Here is a 15,026-nt window from a genome sequence, read left to right as displayed (position 1 = left end):
GGAGCGCATCCCGGCCGGCTTCTTGCGTTCAGGGGCGAGGGGGGGGTGTGTGGCGATGCGTTGAAGTCAATGGCACCGCAGCCACGCCCCCCGCCCGCACCAGATTGCGTGGTACATCAGTGCCTGCATTCTGGTAAAAAATAGTGCATTCAGCAATTTTTCAGATCGCACTGGACCGTAACGCAGGTACTGATGTGCCACGCGATCTAGTGCAGGCGATCGCACTGTGGGCGGGGGGCATGGCTGCGGTGCCATTGACTTCAACGCACCCGCCCCTGAATGCAGGAAGCCGGCCGAGATGTGCTCCAGTGCGTTCCAGCAGTGAATTGTGGTGGAATGATGATGTGAACCAGCCCTGAAACATCAAGGAGCAGCATCCATTGTAAGTGATATTATCAGCCTTTGAAATAACTTGAAAACCTTTTGACTTTAAGATCACTTTAAAGTCAAGTCAAAAGGTTTTTTACGCTATTTCAAATGCTGATAATATCACTTAGATTGGATTCTGCTTCCCTACGGCAGGGACGTGCCTGCATGCAGTTACACACAGTCCCCCACCTGCACATTTGAGCAGGTCCGGGTGCCAGGACTTAAACGTAGGCAGTGTACTTCCAGGTGGGACCGGTGTTCTATCGAAAGCTCCAACTACCTCACTGCCGGGTACTTGCAAGTTGGAGATTTTGACCAGACGGCGTTAAACTGCAAAACGCAAAGACTGATGGAGCTCTGTACAGCTGCATTTTAACAATATTCAGCAGGTGGCAAACTCGACAAATATTCTGAAAACGCTATGCGCACATGCGCACCACAACTGTACAGAGCTCCAGTCGTTCTGAGCACCGGAAGTGAGGTAGTTGGAGATTTTGACAAGTTGGAGCTTTGATAGAGCACCGACACAGATGTGCAGGGAGCAGGTCTCTGCACGGGTGTGCATGCCATACGTATGTGCGCGCCCGTGTGAATGAGCCCTAAATGCAAATGGTGTAAATTAATTTGATTTGATATCAGCCTCTTATTCTTAGACCTCCATCTACACATTTAAAGGGACACAAATACCAACAACTTACCAGTTGACCAAAAACGAGTTACATGCAAGGCTTGATAACGTTCACAGTTACCTTGTGCTCATGTCAGTTCTAAACTGAACTTTCAACCCCTAAATGTTTGGTGTCATAGATAATCACTTGTGCAGCGCCATACCTGCAACAATTCTAAGGAGCGGATAAGATGGCACCTTTTTCCGCCATAAATGATAGGAGAATTTAGTTGCTCATGCACATGACTGTAAGAAAATATAGCAACTAGCATAAAGGATTTGATGGCGGAAGCTAGCAGCAAGATCCCACATCAAAAGTGCTCTGTACTCATGATAGCAATAAATACCATAGGTTCTATCGCTTCCCTACTCTATCCCAAACAACATATAAAAGTGTGGTTATAAACAAAATTTAACAGAGGCTGTCATATGTGTTTTGGTCTTCAGTCATTGTTCCATCACAAGCACACAGGCAGCACTGGGCAAAGTTGTTGTGGCAGGTGACACATGTCCAATCACAGCTAAAGGGATGCGGGGACACCAAACTGTGCGTAACAGCTGGAGGGATGCAACGACTCCATATTCCACGCCTTCTGACTCCCCATGATGACTGACAGTGAAAGGCACCAATAGAAATCAGAGTATTGGTTCTCCCTGATTGGCCAGGACCAAGCCGGGGAGAGAATCTCCGAAGTTCTATTGGCTCTTTAGCCGCCTATTACAGGGCGTGCAGTGTCGTCTAGGCAACCGTGTCCCGGGCAACGAACACAACCTGTACCCGGGGATGTGACGGACCGCTGCGGGTGTGTGTGTGCCCGGGAGAGGGACGCAGGGGATGCGCAGTGACCGGACACTAGAGCAGGTAGGGATGCTTCCTGCTTCCATCCCCCCACCCACCGTCGGACGACCTGTGATTCCCCTGTGCCCACCTCCAGCCTTGCATGGCAACGCATGTATAATGCCAGCGCATGAATAAGCATTGTACCCGGCCGAGGTGTGTGTATCGCTGACTTATGGAGTGTATGCAGCTCAGCTGCAGAGTTTATAAAAGTTCTCCGGGCGCGGACTGCCATCACACCGCTAAAGTGTTGCAGAAGGCAGGGAGTGCAAAACTGGCGCTACATGGTGAAACAGGCCGTCAGGGGCACAAACTTGGCGCTAGGAGGTGCAAAGTAGGGGCTAGGAAGGCGAGAAATTGGCGCTTATCGGCCCCAAACCGGGCGATGTGCACATTGACCTAATATGGCCTTTTATTAACCCTTGTAGTGGGGCCATCCCTGCACTGCAAGGGTTAACTGCTTGCTTTTGTTTAGAGACTAAAAAAAAAAAAAGTTATACTCACCTGAACTGCTGAGCCGGCTCCCTACTTCCCCAACCTCTGAAGTCGGTCTTCTCTTACTCTGGAGCATTGCAATGCCCCTAGCTCTCCTCACCTCCTATATACAGGACCGGTCTAAAAGCAAGCCGGCTCCACGGTTCAGGTGAGTATAACTTATTTTTACCACTTAGACAAAAATGAGCAGTTAACCTTTGCAGTGCGGGGTAGTCCTACTGCAAGGGTTAATAAAAGTTTTGCCCGGAGCGCTTCTTTAAAAGAGAACTATAGGGTAACCTTTTTATCCCATAGTTCTCTTTAGGGTCATGGGAGGACATATACTAACGTCCTCCCGTGACCCAAAGCTCAGTATATAGCGAGCGCCGCAGCTGGGACGTATCCCAACAATACTGTCGAGATCCAACCAGCTGGCTGATTGACAGCGGGCTGTGCCTATCTGGAAGCAGAGCCAGCTATGCCCGCCCCCTCTGTCCGTTCCTCCAGCGCTGGAGGATTGGGGAGGGGGAATCCTTGCCGGGAGTGATCACTGACAGTCACGGCTCTCTGTAGGGAGATGATCGGGAAGTGAGCGAGCGACGGTATGTATTCACTCACTTCCCTATCTATAGAGCCGACACGTGAAAGTTTCAATGTCACACGTCCGCTCTATGAGGATGAGTGGAAATCACTCACCTTATAGTTCACCTTTTAATAAAAGTTTTTCCCGGAGCTCTTCTTTAAGGCCTTGTTCAGATGGGGGGCAAGGGGGCAGCAAAAAATGTAGGCAGCTGATCCACGTTTTTACTGCGCCCTGAGCGGCCACATAAAATCTAAATTACCGTCTGCTCAGGGTTGTGTACATGCCACCGCCAGGGCCGGATTTCCCAAAAGGCCAACCAAGTCCCGGCCTTGGGGCAGCAGGGAGTAGAGGGGCAGCAGGGGTGTGGAATTCCTATCTCCCTAAGCCATGCAGTCCCGGGCACCGGGCAGGCAGTTTTTTTTCTACATTTAGCCCTGCTTTGGGAAAGCAAAGCTAAATGTACAGCGGGGGAGCCGCCGCTTATTCTGTACAAGTGATCCTGGCGATGTCGCAGAGATCACTTGTATGCAGCTTGTCAGGTCTGCCATTCTCCATGGGGGGGTGGGTAGGGGTGCACGGGGGCACGTTGAGAAAACCTAGCCTTGGGGCAGCCCTGGCCACAGCTACAGCAAATTTTGAAGAGCGTGGCGCATTTAGCGGGCGGTGCCGCATCCCAAGCATGACCATTGCAATCAATGGGACTGAGCCGCCACCATGTAGGTAAGCAGCTGTGGTGCGGTATTTCAAATCTCCATTGGGACTAGAAAAGAGGAAAAGAAGGCATTCAGGAGACGGCAGTGTCGCCTCCTGACTGGCGGGTAGCCGCTGCTCCATCACCCTCTCAAAAGGGATCCAGCGTGGATTGCTTTTCAGAGGAGGGGTGGAGCTTACTGCCCGTGCATTTTGCTACTTATGGAGCTTGTTAGAGTCAGTTTGCAGAGTTTGTTTGTTGATCTGAGAATGTTCGGGAATAACTCATTCAATGTAGTCACGGATTCCTTAACCCCTTCATGACTGAGGCCTTTTTTTTAATTTTTTGCACCCATGTTATATTCCACATTTTAGGCCTGAAAATTACTTAAAATCCCCACACATTATATATTTTCTGAATGCCAAGACCCTATACAATATAATGGTGGTAGTTGCAAATTTTTATGTTGCGCAATATTAGCGCAACTCCTTATTAAACCCCCAAATTTAGTGATAAATTTAATTAAATGCTCCAAAACACAACAAAATACCAATTTTTTAAATTAAATATAAAAGATGAGGTTACAACGAGTAAAATGATACCCAACATGCCCAGTTTACAAATTGCGTGCGTCCCTGAAACGGCGAAAAACTGCAGTACCCCAAAAAGTCCACAGAAGACGCTTTAAAAGCCCCCACAGGTCATCAATTTAGAGATACCCCAGAATTATTGCTCTCACTCCGGCGTGCGCGGCGATACCCAACATGTGTAGCGAGTTCGTCGTTTTCATACGTAGGCGCACCCGACGCGTGTTTACGTGGCGACGCGCGTGCTTGCGGGGGCAAGGACTTTAAAAAATTTTTTATTATTAGATTTATTTATTTTGATTTTATTTTTAAAAACTGTTTTTTTTACTTTGACTGCTATGATGCTGGTGACGTACACTGTATACAATGTAACGTTTCATCAATTTCGTGTTCTGGTTTTGTCACGTGTGCCAGCGTTGATCATGGCAGACTGAGTTTAAATTTAGAATGCAGCACAGAAATGGAGTTAACAAGCGCCGGCTATCGCATCACACATACTAAGATTTGAAAGGGTTTGGGAGATTTTTCTTTGCAGTCACACGCTGCTCATAAAGGGGATTTCCACTTTTATGTGTATAATGGAACCCTCTTTGAAAAGATGGCAGCAGAGAGACCTGCGCCAATCAGCTGTTTTCGAAAGAGCTGCTGAGAAAGAGCAGCATGCAGAGATATTTTCAGCGGGTTCCCGAGCGGCTTTGGCGGCCCCTCTGATATTTTTTGCTGAACAATTGAGGGTTCAATAGGGAAACCTTATTACGGTGCAAGCTCACCTCGGCGTCTGGAAAAAAGGGAAATACGGATGTGCCGATATATTTCATTTTGGAGAAAAAGAGAAAATCATTTCAAACAGGGGCACAGAGAGGGATTTAGGTAATAGCAGGCACCTTGCGGTTCTCTGATCTTAGTTCCCTCTTAGATATTAGATTTGGGAAGCTTTAGATCCCTTTTAGTTGGAGTTTGAGGAAAGTTTCAAGTGAAGTCAAAAGTTTTTAAAGCTATTTCAAATGCTCATGAAATCACTTACAATAGATGATGCTCCTTGATGTTTAAAAGTTTTATCCTTGTAGAATGAGCTGGTCCCCTGAGCGCTGGCCCAGATGTCTTGTTTTTGGGTGGCTCCTTTCCCTTGCAGAGTCCTATAGAGCCACCCTTGTGTGTGCTAGTAAGCTGCGTGTGTCTCCACGAACGCACAGACTGAAAGTGAAAGAAAATTCCACATTTTGGATTGTCATCAGAACAGGAATAGATGTGAAATCTTTCAATGGGGACACTAAATCTGGTAACCCTGCTGACCACCAGGGGGTTCCCTCTTTTTGAAGGGATATCCCTCTCTTTCCCTCTCTTCAGAGGAATTTCCAACAAACGGGCAAGTCACTCCCTGCTTTCCTTCCTCCTTTCTCCCTTCTCCAAGCTAGTAGAGTGTGATCCAGCTGCTGGAGTGTGATCTGTCGCTTGTGATCTTGTACTGGACAGGAAGTTCAGGGAAGTCGAGCTGAGAGAATTGGAGCTGTTCTGAAACATGATCACTGTTTGGGCAAAAATGTAAATGCTTTGCTGGGCAATGTGTATTTGTTTGATGTGGATTCATTATTGAAAAAAGTTTGAGCATTTAATACTACTTTAACTTCAAGCACTGAGCTTTTCTTTGATTCCATTTTAATTTGGAATAAAGTAGAACTGAACCCAAAACATTTTTTTAGTTTTGGATAGAGTAAGAGAAGGTTATTACTAGGGATGCACTGATACCAATACTAGCATGGATATCGGTGCTGATACCGAGTATTTGGGCGAGTACTTGTACTCGCCCATATGCTCCGATACCTTCCCTGATACCAGAACTTCTGGTCAGAGGAAAATTTCAGCTGGTCGAAGGAGCTGGTTGGAAGATCTTCAAATAAGCCAATGAGCTTGCCGGCTCTGTTCAGGAATTCCAGCAATGGCCAGCTTTCAGAATACAGAAGAAACAGGGGATTCCTTGTACACTGCTTGTAAGGGCCTGTTCACACGACGTCCGTTTTCTGTGCTGACCGGATCCGTACGCTCTATATTTTTTTTTTTTATTACTGGAACACTTCAAAAACGCGGCAAAACACATAGCACCGCGTCTGCAGATGCGCACCTGATCAGGATCTGAAACTCATGTGAACAGGCCCACCTAGGCGTATCGAATATGCGCGTTTGTGGGCGTTTCGTGCCGCACGGTTTTACAGCGATTCGTGGTAAAAAAAACGTGCAACAAACACGCGTTTCCGAGGGCTACCTGGCTGTATCCCAATGGATACGCGCGGCAAATACGCCCCAAAGAAGCTCCTGTACTTCTTTAGGCGTAGGGTGTTTTGTAGCGCGTTCATACGGCCTGTAATACGCCCAGGTGTGAACCATACCCATAGGAAATAATGGGATTTCGGTGTTTGAGCGTTTTGCAGAGCGTAGGAACGCGCTACAAAACGCCCAAGTGTGAACCGGGCCTAAGTGTTGATATAGGAATCTGTTCAATTTTTTTCATTCAGCCCGCGGGTTAAACGGGGAAAAAAAAAAAAAAATAGAACAGTGTATAGTCAGCTTTAGTTTCCGGTCTTCAGTTCGGCTTCTGTATTTACCAACTAGTTATCTAGAAGTAGCTAGACAAGGAAAAATAAAAGAAATATTTCATGATACATTATAAATATTGTGCTTCTGTGCTGGTTGAAGATGACACAGTCTGTATTCAGTGGAAACAACATTCACCATGTGAGCATGGAGCAACAAAAATTTAAAGGATTATTAAACCCAGCCAGCAAGCAGTAGATATATGCAAAAACTTAACAAGAAGTTAAAACTTACCTGTGTCTTCCCGCGCGCTCCTGTACGAAAATCTGAAAACTTTTGGGCGGCCGCAAAGGATCTTTGTACGGGCATGTGCTCAGTTCAGATTTTCGGCCGGGAGACTAGGTGAGACACAAGGTAAGTCTAGTTGCGTGAGTGACAGCTGGCTCTGCCTATCTAGAGGCAGAGCCAGCTGTGCCCTCCACGTCCGTTCCACCACTCAGCGCCGGAGGATCTGAGAGGGGAGGGAGGGAATCACTTTGAGGAGCGGTGACTGACAGTCACTGCTCACTGCAGGGAGACGATCATGAAGTGAGCGGATAAGAATGCATGTTTCTGTTCACTGCCGATCGATAGAGCTGATATGTGACAGTTTCTTTGTCACAGGTCGGCTCTAACTATGAGGATGAGTGAAAAACACTCACCTCATAGTCCTCCTTTAAACATTATGGGGGGAATTTATCAAAACTGGAGCAGACAGAATCTGGAGCAGCTGTGCATGGCAACCAATCGGCTTCTCTCTTCAGTCTGTTCAGTTAAGATTTGAAAGTGAAAGAGAGAAGCTGATTGGTTGTCATGCACAGCTGCTCTAGATTTTGTCTGCTCCAGTTTTGATCAATTCCCCTCTCTGTAGTTAACCTGATTAGGGTGACACTAGCTTCTGCTAAAGGCCCTAATGTTCCTCCTGCCATCAATCAATGTCAGCTGCAAGCTCACTAACTAAAACCCTTTACCTTGACTTCTGATTCTCCATTAAAATACCTGCAACAGCCTCCAAATCCTTGCTGTAATGGCCAAATCCCAGGCTGTTCTGACAGACAAAGCTCGCAGGCAATTCCTGATGATGCCAAAGCTTATCTACCCATCTGCAGACTAGCTCATTCATATTGGTCAGCGGTGCAGCCCATCATAATGATGGAAGAGTAGTAATGTGTGGAGGAGAGGGTGTAGCAGCAAGCTCCGACACTGCTATGTTGGTGCTTTACTTGTCAAAAGCGTCCAGGATTTGGTCATAGCGGCGTGGTTTTGGAAGCTGGTGCTGGTTTATTTCCATAATCGATTAGTTGGCTGATTATTTTTTTGATTAATCGGATAAAAAATTTAAATAAATTACATCCTTCATTTAAAATTAAATACACAAATGCCGTGTTACAAAGTTTACTTCAGAATAAAATACATGCACAATTCTTTGCAGTCGCACTGCAGTCCCAGTGCGGGCGATCACACTGTCGATGGGAGGCGCGTTTGGAGTACCATTGAAATGAATGGCACGGCAACGCACTTCCTGCAGCAGAATTTGTCAGGTCAAAACCAAAAATGACTTTTTTCCACCTTTTATAATTTGTTAAAAATTGTATGGTAAGCACATGGCGCTTGAATAGCTTCAGCCAGGGAATGACAGCTGCCAGTGACAAGATTCCACAGACGGCAGCTGAGTGTAAATACAGTAGGTAGTGTGCAGGTGCAATAGCCAGCCTGCTATTGGCCATTTCAAATTGCAATAGCCAATAGCAGGCTGGCTAATCCACCCACCCACTGCTTGCTGTGCCCTCCTCCCAGCATGGAGGAGAGAGCTAGGGGATCCAACCAACTAATCGATAATGAGAAGAGTTGACAACTCTTCTCATTATCGCTTATTATCAATTAATTGATTAGGTGGTTGCGGCCCTACACAGAATCATGTGATGGAAGGTGGCTTGTTCACACCAGCCCACATTCCTAAATAGTGTGGGTGGGTGTGCATTATGCACACGCCAGGAAAGATTATACGTGCATTTTTTAAGCCAATACATTTTGTTCAAGTTATTTGTAAGCAGAATGTCCTAAATGTCTACTGGCATTGGGCAAATTTCAGTTTGTGACTTTTTAACTGCTCTACTTAAGTCAACCTGATGCTCGCTGAGCCTGATGAAAAGCATTGTGGAGTTATTTTTAGTGCAGTCATGTGGCCACCTGGTGTCCAACTGTCAGTACTGCGCTTACTGTCATTGAGTGCAGTCTGGGGAAGCAAAGATCCGGCCTGCACTGTGAATTCTACTGCATTGTGCTTTTCAACCCTATATTACTCTACTACAAATAGTGTGCACTGTTATGATGTATGTCTCAAAATCCAATAAAGTGTTTTGCAAAAAAAAATAAAAAATTATGCTGAAGTCCAGATTTATAGTCTATTTAAATGCTAAATGAATGACATTTCGTTTACTAAAGCGCTGCAAGGCTTAAAGGGTAAGTTTACCTTTTCTACCATGTTTTATGTTACACCCATATGCAGGGCATAACATGAAACATGGTGACATCAACACCCCACCCACCCATATCACGTTCATCACTTTGATGAAAGCTGCAGATTTAAGAACATTGAAAACTGTATTTGAAAATTGCATTAACTAGTTATTTCAAGGTTACTTGTGATTTTAGTGATTGGCTTTACATGTGCTGTAAAAAAAAAGTCAAAGAAAACTCTGAAGACCTTATTTGCATATTCTAGGTTTGTGGCTCAAAATATCTCTCATAATGGCCAAGCAGCTAGCCTCTTCAGGAGAGGTCGGCAATGGCAACTAGGGATGCACCGATACTAGTATCAGTATCCCTGTCGATACCAGGTATTTGGGCGAGTGCTTGTGCTCGCCCAAATGCTCTGATACCTTCTTAGATACCGGAACTTCCGGTCAGAGGATGATTTCCCCTGACTGGCAGTGCCGTAGGGGAACATGGAGCCAGCTTCATGTGCAATCAGGAAGCTGGGCGTCGAGTAATGATCCGCCTCCCGGCTTCCTTGATTGGCAGGGAAGCCGGCTCAATGCTGATTGGCCCGGGAAGCCGGCTTCCAGGCCAATCAGCAACAAGCCGGCCAAACAGCTGTCTCCTTGCTGATTGGATGGGAAACTGGGCGGCGAGTAATGACCCGCCTCCCGGCTTCCTGATTGGCTGGGAAGCCGGCCCAATGCTGATTGGCCCGGGAAGCCGGCCAAACAGCCAGCTCGATGCTGATTGGATGGGAAACCGGCTTTCCAGCCAATCAGTATTGAGCCCGCTTTCTGGCCAATCAGAAAGCTGGGATGTGGGTCATTACTTGCTGCCTGGCTTCCTGATTGGCCGGGAAGCCGGCTCCATGCTAACTGACTGGGCAGTCAGTTTCCCGGCCAAGCTCAATCAAGCAGGTTAGACAACACGGAGCCAGCTTCTCGGGCAATCAGATATTATAAGAAGTCCTGATGTATATTTTCTGTTCACCTTTTTATACAGGAACGCCCACTCACTATGACAGATGCTGATACTATGAAAATGGACTCTGTTGACAACCAGAATTCAGAAGAAATATTTAAAGAACTGGTAAGAATCTTCTTTTTATTTTTACATTCTCTTCGTAAAGACAGGATTTTACAACTTCTACCAAGCTGGAAGAGGGAGGAGAAATTGTGTAGTCTTCGTCTGTCACTGAACATTCATAAGATCGATTGAAGAACTCCAAGGTGATATATAAAAGTACACTTTAATTTGCCTGTGTGTTCCTTCAAAAGCTATTAAAGAATTCAGAATAATTATTTAGTAAGTGTAATTACCTGTAATCTGCTTTACAACGACTCTTCCAAACTGATTGGTGGATAGATGGAAGAAGTACTAAGGTGGGCTTAAAGCAGACCTTTACCCATATCTTTATAATAACAACAAACACACCTTTTAGATATGTGTAGTAATGACAATATACAAACGCATATCTTGCCGGCTTTGTATCCTTTGCATACTTTATTTCTCTTTTCTTTTCTTCCCCAGTCTTCTGACACTGGCCCTGTTTAGTAAGGGCAGACTATTAGCTTTCCTTTTATTTCCTGGATTTCTGGCACATGTGACTAGGACATATGACCATGCAGTTTTATGCCAGGGTTCAATTGGAGTGTAAAATTATATTAATGTCAAAAAGATATTGAGCTACTTCAAATGCTCATAAAATTCAGAATCACTTACAATTAAATCGGCTCCCGGATGTTTAAATGTTTTAGTCTCCTGCAGAATCAGCTAGTCCCCTGAGCACTGGACCTGACTTCCTGTTTTAGAGTGACTCCTTTCTCAAGCAGAGTGCTGTGCAGTCACCTTTGTGTGTGCTAGTAAGCTGTGTGTGTCTCCACAAACACACACACACAGAAAATCAACGTGCTTCCCTCCCCGCTGGTCCCCTCTCCTTCCTTCTCCAAGCTAGTAGATGGACAGTTGTTGAAATCTGCGCTGTCCTTTGTGATCTTGTATTGGAAAGGAAGTTCAGGGAAGCTGAGCTAAGAGACTTTGGACCAGCTGTTCAGAAACATGATGATTGTAAGTGTTTGGGCAAAAATGTAAAGCAATGTGTTGCTGGGCATTGTATATTTGTTTGATCTGGATTCATTATTGAAAAAAAGTATGGGAGTTTAAAACTACTTTAACTTATAAAGTAATTAAAAATGTTTAAGATTATTGTTCCTCATTTCCTATATGGATGTGTACAAGATTTTATTTTAATTAATCTGTTGCTTTGTCCATGCGGATTTAGTCACAGGTTCACTTTAATACTACCCCAGCAGAATATACTTACTTTTCTTTTTCTACTCCATTGAGCCACCAGCAGTGAGGCTGGGCAGCCTGTGTATTCTCCCCCTAGTTGGAGCTGACACGCAGCACTGAGGACTGTCTCTCTACCTCCATGTGACAACACTGGGCCAATTACCATGTATTACCCATGTCATAAGACAGGAATGTGAGTGAGTCACATGCTCCTCCTGCATAGAAGTGTTATGGCAGCTAAACGTAGTGGCATGGGAGTGAAGGTAGGTATGTCCTTCAGGGGATGGGAACATTAAAGCAAGTCTTTTGTTTTGCCCTGCATGGCTTGCCACCAAAGTATGGGAGCTGAAATAGCTCACTTGTTATTAAAGGTGCATGTTGTAGGGCTGCCATTTTCGCCCTTGTTTCTATACTTGTTAAGTCACTGACTTGGAACAAGCATGTGCATATCAGATGTGGGGATGAGAGGATAAAGAATGACTGTCCTAGATTCTGCAACTAAAGAAACAAGTCAGCAGAGGCAACTTGTATATTCCACTTCCGACATGTTCTCTTTAAGTGATGTTACTGATTTCTGGTTGGACTGCATTAAAGAACACAACTGGCTATATATATGTATTCATATTGTTCTGTTATGAACATGGCTCATATCTTCATTTACAGTGTGCATGCAATGGTGTCAGCTATGAGAAGATTGCACAAGAAGGACCATCAACTAAAACACTTGAAATGTTCTTCTCTGGTTACCCGAAAATGGTGGGACTCTCTTACTTTCCAAATCTTACAAACCTGACATTAAATGGGCAAAATATAGAAAACATCACCGGTCTAGAATCGTGTCCACTGCTTCAGAACCTTTGGATAATAGAGTGTCAGTTAACCGTAAGTGAAAGAAGAACAGAGGTTATTAAAAATGTATAGAAATCAATGAATATATGCAGGTACATCTCTTCTTTATAATGAAAGGGCAGCACATTAGCAGATCACTAGATCTGAGATACCTGATACCCTTAGACACAATGCTTCTGTACGTAACACAATATATGATGCTGGTTGCTTAAGTCCTAACTCCGGGCTATGTGTTCCTACATTTCCCTTTGAGGCCAGCAGTATGTTGTCCCAGTGGTGGGCGGTCCTGGATGATGCAGAGAGCTGCACTGACGTGATGACATTAGCGTTACTCTGTGCATTAATACACTTAATGGTTAGGGCATGGAGCCATGAGGCCCTTCACTAACAGTCTCTTCTCAGTCTCAAAAGACTGAAAACATTTTGTAGTACTGTGGGAGGCAGGTCTGGATTAAAGGAGAACTATGGGGTAAGTGTTTTTCCCCATAGTTCTCCTAAGCTCAGTATATTGCGAGCTACAGCTCGCGGTATACTGAGACCGCTGCAGCCGGGACGGATCCCGACAATGCTGTCGAGATCCACCCAGCTGCGTGATTGACAGCTGGCTCTGCCTATCTAGAGGCAGAGCCAGCTGTACCCGCCCCCTCCCCCGTCCGTTCCGCCAGTCAGCACTGGAGGATCGGAGCTGGGAATCCCTGCAGGGAGCCGTGAGTGACAGTTTAATTGTCACAGGTCGGCTCGAAATAGGAGGTTGAGTGAAAATCACTCACTTCATAGTTCTCCTAGGTGAGTATTTCAGCCAAAATGTTTTTTTAACACTTTCAGGGGCACATTAAAAGCTGGTTCAGAGTAGGGCTTTTATCTGCTCTTGGGATACTGTTTAAGATTGTTTAAACTGAAGTCCAGGCAAATCGCTAAGAACAGATTTGATATATACGGTGCATACAGCCCTAGATGTGACTGCTATTCCTAATAGCTGAGACAGCAGTCCATCTACTGGTGGTGGTGAGTTTAGGACAGGAAGGCCTAGACAGGTAATGGTAATAAGGGATTCCATCAGAAAGGACCCCAAGTAGGTTTATTAATTTCAAGGATCACCTCAACCAAATGATATGCTGTCTTTGTCGAGCAGTGTTTGCATGTGATGGGTAGAGAGATTGCTGGGAGGGGATCAGTATGACATCTCTTTTCCACTCTACGTTGGAACCAATTAATCACTCAATACATAGCAGGGGGAAGATCCTTACTGTATTGACTTTCAGTATATTGTAACTAAGTACATTGTAACAAAGAAATATAGCGGCCCCATATAGCTATTATTACACGCTATATATAGAAACAATGTTTTTCAAACATTAGTGCATATTAATAAGATCATTCACCTCCAAGGTTGTACTTCCTAGAATATTGTGTGTGCTATGCACAAGTCCCAGCTTGATATTATGAACTGCTTGATCTGTCTAAAGGTGCCCATACACCTGCCGATTATCGTACGATAATCGCGGGAAAGCGCACACTGCCCGTGCGGCATTGGAGTCATCGGAAGCCCGCCCCTCAGCGGGGCGTGCTTTCGATGATCGCAAGTACAATCTGCCTGTCCAAGATGTGCAGATCGTACAAGCTTTTAATTACTTTACAACCATCGCACGACTCAAGTCGTGCGATGGTTGTAAAGTGTATGGCCAGCTTATCTCAGACAATAAAGAGTTCATTACACATTTACTGTAGGTTAGTTTTAAAGGAAATATTATAGAAGATCCACCCAGATTATTATTTTTTCCCTAAGATTATTATTTTTTCCCTAATTAAGTATTAATGTTCACTTTTTCATTTGCACTTAGCTTTACTTAATTTACAAAGCTATGTGAGCATTCACTTTGCAACAAATGCCCAATCACGTGCAAGGAAAATTAAAAAGACTGGTAATTACCCACACATGATTGGATGATTAAATTAGGCACAGCTTCACCACATTAACTAAGCTAATTCAATTTTCACTTTGGAAAAAAAAAATTCTCTTTCTAAAGTGACCAGGCTCTACTCCTTAAAAGAGAACTATGGGGTAAGTGTTTTTCCCATAGTTCTTGAGGGTCACGGGAGGACATATACTAACCTCCTCCTGTGACCCAAAGCTCAGTATATACTGAGAGCGCCGCAGGCGGGACAGATCCCGACAATACTGTCGAAATCCACCCAGCTGCGTGAGTGACAGCGGGCTCTGCCTATCTAGAGCCCGCTGTACTCGCCCCTCCCTTGTTCGTTCTTCCACTCGGCACTGGAGGATCGGAGAAGGGAGGGGGGAATCCCTGAGGGGAGCGGTGACTGATGATCGGGAAGTGAGCAGTATCGGTGCATGTTTCAGCTCACTTCCCGATCGATAGAGCCGACCTGTGACAGCTTCTTTGTCTCAGGTCTGCTCTAACTATGAGGATGAGCGGAAATCACTCGCCTCATAGTTCTTATTTAAATAGATCAACATCATCATCTCAAACAATGCAGAGTTTATTACAGATGCGTATATGAAGGAAAATATGGGAATGCCCATAATATGAGGGGCTGGGACATAGTCTTGACTTGTACAATATACAGCCAGGATCCAAGGGGCATCACAAAGACACAATAATTGA

The sequence above is a fragment of the Nanorana parkeri genome, unplaced genomic scaffold (genome assembly GCF_000935625.1).
Source record: "Nanorana parkeri isolate BGI_ZX_2015 unplaced genomic scaffold, ASM93562v1 scaffold20, whole genome shotgun sequence".
Lineage (NCBI taxonomy): Eukaryota > Metazoa > Chordata > Amphibia > Anura > Dicroglossidae > Nanorana > Nanorana parkeri.
Note: the sequence above shows the minus strand (reverse complement) of the source record.